The sequence below is a fragment of the Eptesicus fuscus genome, chromosome 14, assembly GCF_027574615.1.
Source record: "Eptesicus fuscus isolate TK198812 chromosome 14, DD_ASM_mEF_20220401, whole genome shotgun sequence".
Classification (NCBI taxonomy): domain Eukaryota; kingdom Metazoa; phylum Chordata; class Mammalia; order Chiroptera; family Vespertilionidae; genus Eptesicus; species Eptesicus fuscus.
The window spans coordinates 57,108,496-57,115,639 of record NC_072486.1 but is presented as its reverse complement, the minus strand read 5'-3'; positions in this window follow the sequence as shown (position 1 = coordinate 57,115,639).

Sequence of the window (7,144 nt, the reverse complement as noted above, 5' to 3'; positions counted from 1 at the left end):
GCTGCCACCTGCCACCCCCCTCCCGTGTCTCCGCCCGCATCAGGGTTACACAACCCCACACGCTACCAGTGGAGCAAGTCCAGCCGGGTGGAGCTTTGCATACCTGAGGCCATAACATTTCCTGCAAATTTACAGGCACCACCAGGGGCGCCAACCGGAGTAGGACATGGGGCTTGCCCTCCAGGAGAAGCAGGCCCTCTCTGCCGCCCGCCGTGGGTTTTCTAGCTCGGGTTGCTCACTCCCTGCCAGCACACATCAGGACCGGAATGATTTCGTTAGGAGTAGACTCTTTTCTGTTTGTTCTCTCCTCCCAGCACCTAAGCCCTATTGGGCTGGAGTCATGGCAGCAGTACTTACTGTAGTGCCCGGTACATATTTAGACAATACATATTTGTTGAATGAAGGAGCTCACCATTTAGAGAGCTGGCTAGCCTCACCACCTCCTTTCATGAAATTCACACTGAGCTGAACTGCCCCCGGTTTCTTTTGCAGTTGGATTCTCTGGGCATCTCGTAGGCCCTGTGGCTCCTGTATCAGGCATGTCTCTCTTCCCTGACCTTTTCACTTTCCCCTCCCTTCTTGCTCTTGTACCTGGAGGCAATGTTTAGCTTCTGGAGCCACTGTGGCTGGTATGGGTCTCAAGCAGGCTGCTTTGAAATGATTTCAGTCTTGGTTGAAAGAAAGATAGTGCTGAGGCCCTCCCCTCTCCTCAGCCTTCATTTTTGGCAGGAAGACCGACACTGGGTTGCTCAGTGGTTAGCGTGGGAATCCTGGTGAGTCTTAGCCTGTGGCTCCTCTTTGTCCCGTGCTATGCTGCTCTCTCTATGCAACCTACCAGCCCCTGCCAGCACTACTTAAGCCACAACTTTTTCTTGTTACCATATTTTGTCTTACAACCACTAAGTGGCTCCCACCAGCAAATCCCCACCAGCCTTTGATTCCTGCAGGAGGAAAAAGAAACACCTTCAAGGATGTGAGAGACTCTTTTTTCTGTCTGTGCAGATAGAAAGGGATAAAAAAGATGCTAATGAAACACAAGAGTTCATTATTTATGGTACTTAAACTTTCCCAGAGGGAAGGCAAAGGTTTTTTGTTTTTAATGTATTTTTATTTCCTTCAAGAGTTTGAAAGAAAAGGAAATCTGGGCCCTTAAAGGTATTTGCTTGCTATCCCACAGGTGTGTGTGTGTGTGTGTGTGTGTGTGTGTGTGTGTGTAACTTCATTTTCCTCTTACTCTTCAGCTATATTTCCTTGTCCTTAGGAGACGCTACTGATTCTTCATAGTATATGTCATTCAGAGAGCGTGGTGTAGCAGTTACCTATTGCTGCATAAAAAACCACCCCAAGCTACATGTAAAAAGTGAAACTAGACCACCAATTTACACAATACACAAGAATAAACCCAAAAATGAATAAAATATTTAAATGTAAGTCATAAAACCATAATAACCACTGAAGAAAACATAGCAAAATCTCAGACATCTTGTGCAGCAAAATTTTCACGAATACAATGCCTAGCTCAAGAGAAACAAAGGAAAAAATAAACAAATGGGACTACATCCAAATAAAAAGCTTCTGCACAGCAAAGAGAAATCAGCATCCAAATGAAAAGGGACCCCACTATATGGGAGAACATATTTGCCAATGATATATCTGCTAAGGGGTTAATATCCAAAATATATAAAGTACTCTTACAAATCAGCAAAAGGAAAACAATCCAATCAGTAAATGGGCAAAGACCTGAATAGACACTTCTCTAAAGCAGACATACAAATGGCTAAGAGACATATGGAAAAATGCTCAATGTCACTAATTATCAGAGATGCAAATTAAAATGACAATGAGATACCACCTTACACCTGTCAGAATGGCTGCCATCAATAAACCAACAAATGACAAGTGCTGGTGAAGAATAAAGGGAACCCTCATGCACTGCTGGTGGGAATGCAGACTGGTGCAGCCACTGTGGAGAACAGTATGGAGTTTCCTCAGAAAATTAAATATGGAACTGCCATTTGACCCAGTGACCCCACTTCTAGGAATATATCCTAAGAAACCCTAAACACCAATCAGAAAGAACATATGCACCCCTATGTTCATAGCAGCGCTATTTACAATAGCTAAGATCTCGAAACAGCCCAAGTGCCCATCAGTAGGTGAGTGGATACAAAAGATATGGTACATCTATACCATGGAATACTATGCAGCAATGAAAAAAAGGATCTCTTACCCTTCGAGACAGCATGGAGGGACCTGGAGAGTATTATAAGTGAAAGAAGCCAGTCAGAGAAAGACAAGTATCACACGATCTCTCTCATATGCGGAATCTAATGAACAAAATAAACTGATGAGCAAAATGGGTCCAGAGACATAGAAGCATGGAACAGACTGACAAATCTCAGAGGGAAGGCAGGTGTGGGTGGGTGGGAAGAGAGCATCCAAAGACCTTGCATGCATATATGCATAACCCATGGACACAGACAATAGAGTGGTGCAGGCCTGGGGTGGGGGGCAGGGGAGGGCTAGAAGGGGTCAATGGGGAATAAAAGGGAACATATGTAATACTTTCAACAATAAAAATTAAAAAACACCCAAAATCTAGTGGCTTAAACAACCACTATTTGTTCCTGATTCTGCAATTTGGATTGGGTTTAGCTGGTGGTTCTTCTGCAGGTCTCACCTGGGGTCATTCATGCAGCTGCAGTCATCCGGGGGCTCAACTGGGGCTGGACGGCCCAAGATGGCCTTACTCCCACGTGGGCCTGGCAATTAGCGGGGCTGTTGGCTGGGACATTCCAGGCTGCTTTCCATGCTGAGATGCAAGGGGCAAGCCCCACTGAGGAAGCACTGGTTGTTGCTGGGTTTGTGTTTTATGTCCCATTTGGCTCCAGCAAATCACATGGCGAAACTCAGGAGTCCGTGTGGGGTGTAGTTACACAGGGGCATGGATAAAGGGAGGCACGGTTCACTGGGGTCATCACTGTAACCATCTACCACAGCTAGAAAGAGAGGTGCGTTATCTGTGGGTGTGGCGTTTCACTTGCTTCAGCTAACACATTATCCTCTCCCCTGATTTTGCTGATCATTCCATACTAGGTCCTGGCCAATCCTAGAGTTTTTCTTAACCGATTCCATCAGTATCAGGAGTTGGCAGCCTTTTTCTGCGAAGGGCCAGAGAGGAAACACTTCAGGCTTTTGTGAGCCATGCAGTCTGTTACAATCATCTGCATCTGTTGTGAGGTGTGGCAGCAGCCACAGAGAATATGGACGTGAATGGGGCATGGCTGTGTTCCAGTAAAACTGTTCACAAAAGCAGCTGGCGGGCCAGGTTTGGCCTGTGAGCCATGGTTGGCTTTGCTGAGTCTTGATCTATATCCTACTGTTTTAGACTGCTAACAAAATGTACATTATACTAAAGTATTGCTACTTCTCAAACTTGAAAATGAAATGTCTTTGTGGAATTTGATTTCATCATGAAATAACATAATTATGTTATAGATACGTGTAACAATATTTAACATCATAAACAAGTCCGTAAAAAGTGTTCTACGTATCTTCTTAATAACTTGGGAATAGCTGTGTTAATAAAATGAAATGCCGTGAGTTGGTTCAGTGGGAGGGACAATGTAACAGGTGTAGAGAGAGCAACCTTCATCGAGTCAGAACTAAGTGGCCTGAGTTCTAGCCCTGGCTCTACCACTAACTGGCTGCATGATCACAGGCCAATTCTTTGGGTTTTGTTTTCTCATCTGATAATAGAGATGACAGCAGTGCTACCTCATAGGGTTATTATACAAATTAAATTCGTTTACATAAAAAAACAACTTAGAATGGTGCCCAAATCATAGTAAATGCTTTGTTAAAATGGTGAAAAAAATAAAAATATCATAAAACTCTAACTTTCTTAAATAGTAATTTTTGATAAGCAGAGGTTTGGGGTAGTTTCCAGGTTCAAAGTGTTGTGGTATAGTTTCAAGAATTTTAAATTTTAACTTAAAACTGTTAGAACTAATAAGTGATTTTAGTAAAATCACAGGATATAAAAATCTGTTGCATTTCTATATACTGACAACTACACAAAAAGAAAATTAAGACAATTTCATTATAATAGCATCAACAGGAATAAAATACTTAGAAATAAACTTAACCACGGAAATGAAACACTTATACTACATAATAAGAACTACAAAACATTAACAAAAGGAAAAAGACACAAATAAATAGAAGGGCAATTCATATTCATGAGTTGGAAGAATTAATATTGTTAAAATGTCCATACTTCCCCAAGTGATTTATAGATTCAATACAGTCTCTAACAGAATCCCAATAACATTTTTAATGACCTAGAAAAACAATCCTAACATACATTTGGAAACAACAAAAGACTCCAGAGTGCCAAAGCAGTTTTGAGCAAGAACAGCAAAGCTGGAGGCATCACACTTCCAGATTTCAAAAGATATTGCAAAACTACAGTAATCAAAACAGATTGGTACCATCATAAAGACAGACGTATAGACCAATGTAACAGACTACAGAGATAGACATAAACCTTTGCATATATGGTCAAGTAATATTTGACAGTGGAGCCAAGAATACTCAATGAGGAAAAGATAGTCTCTTTGATAAATGGTGTTGGAAAATTGGATATTCACATATAAAAGAATGAAATTGGGCTTTTATGTCACATCAGATACAAAAATCAATTCAAAATGGATAAAAAGTGAAATTTAAACCCTGAAAAAATAACTCTTAGAAACTTAGGGAAACAGCTATTGACATTGGACTGGACAATGATTTCTTTGATATGACACCAAAAGCACAGGCCACAAAGGAAAATAGACAAGTGGGACATCACACTAAAAGGCTTCTGTACAGCAAAGGAAGCCACCAACAACACAAAAAGGCAACCTATAGAGTAAAAGGAAATATTTGTAAATCATATCTCTGATAAGGAATTAACATATAAATATATACAGAACTCCTATAACTCAATAGCAAAACCCCCAATAACTCGATTGAAAAAATGTGCAAAAGACCTGAACAGACAATTTTCCCTAAGAAGACATACAAATGGCCAACAGGTATATGAAAAAGTGTTGAATGTCAGTAACCATCAGGGAATGAAAATCAAAACCTCAATGTGGCATCATTAGGTTGGCTGTTATAAAAAAAACAAAGGACAAGTGTTGGCAAGGAGGAGTGGAGAAAAGGGAGCCCTTGTACTCTGTTGGTGGGAAGGCAAATTGGTGCAGCCACCATGGAAAACAATACAAGGTGGGGCAAAAGTAGATTTACAGTTGTGAGTACGTGAAGCACAGTTTATTATTGTGTTATTATTTATTAATTATTGTATTTTCCATACAAGCAACATAAACCTACTTTTGCCCTACCCTGTGTAGATTCCTCCAAATATTAAAAAAATAAACATTTGATCCAGCAATCACATTTCTTATTTTTTAATTTTATTTTTTCAATTACACTTGACATAGAGTATTATGTAGTAGCTTCAGGTATACAACATAGTGATTAGACATTTGTATAACTTACAAAGTGACCACCCTGATGGACACCATACATAGTTATTGCAATATCATTGACTATATTCCCCATGCTGTACTTTACTTCTTCATAACTGTTTTTATAACTGGCAATTTATACTTCTTAATCCCTTCCCCTTTTTCACCCATCCCTCCCCATCCCCCATCTGGGAACCCTCAATTTGTTCTCTGTATCTATGAGTTTGTTTCTATTTTTTTGTTGCTGTTGTTAGTTTTACATTCCACATGTAAATGAAATCATATGGTATTTGTCTTTCTCTGTCTCATCTCACTTGGCATAATACCTTCTAGGTCCATCCATGTTGCCACAAATGGTAAGATTTCATTATTTTTTATGGCCGAGTAATATTCCATTATATATATTTATTTATACCACATCCATTGCATATATTGTATACTAATATACATATGTACCACATCTTTATCCATTTGTCTAGCGATAAACACTTAAGTTGCTTCCATATTGTGGCTATTATAAGTAATGCTGCATATGTCTTTTGGATAAATACCCAGAAGTGGAATTGCTGGCTCATATGGTAGCTCTGTTTTCAACTTTTGTAGGAACCTCTATACTGTTTTCCATAGTGGCTGCACCAATCTGCATTTCCACAGACAATGCATGTGAGTTCCCTTTTCACATTCTTGTAAACCCTTGTTTGTTGATTTATTGATGATAGCCATTCTGACAGGTGTGAGGTGATATCATTGTGGTTTTAATTTGCATTCCCCCGATGATTAGTAATGCTGAACATCTTTTCATATGTCTATTGGCCATCTGTATGTACTCTTTCGGGAAGTGTCTATTCAGGTCCTCTGTCCATTTTTTTAAATTGGATTGTTTGAGGTTTTTTTGGTGTTGTATGAGTTTCTTATATAGTTTGGATATTAACTCATTAGATGTATCACTGGTGAATTTCATTGTTTTTCTTTTTATGGTTTCTTTCACTGTGCAAAACTTTTTAGTTTGGTGTAGTCCCATTTGTTTGTTTATTTATTTATTTTTGTTTCCCTTGCCCAAGGAGACATATTTTTAAAAAATTACTAAAAGTGATGTCAAAGAGTTTGCTACCTGTGTTTTCTTCTAGGAGTTTTATGGTTTCAGGTCTTACAGTTAAATCTTTAATCTACTTGAGTTTATTCTTGTATATGGTGTAAGAAAATGTTCCAGTTTCTTATTTTAGTATGTCTGTCCAATTTTTACACCACCATTTATTGAATAGACTGTCTTTACCTCACTGTATGCTCTTGCCTCCTTTGCCATAGATTAACTGACAATATAGGTGTGGGTTTTTTCTGCATTCTCTATTCTGTTCCATGTGTCACTTTTTATGCCAGTATCATGCTGTTTTGATTATGATAGCCTTGTAGAATGCTTTGATATAAAGTGATATCTCTTTGTTCTTCAAGGTTGCCTTTGCTATTCTGGGTTTTTGTGGTTCTTTTTTAACTTTTAGGGTTATTTGTTCTAGCTCTGTGAAAAACACTATTGGTATCTTGGTATGCGTTGCCTTGAATCTAGATTGCTTTGGGTAATATGGAAATTTTAATGATGTTAATTCTTCCTATCCATGAGTATGGTATATGCT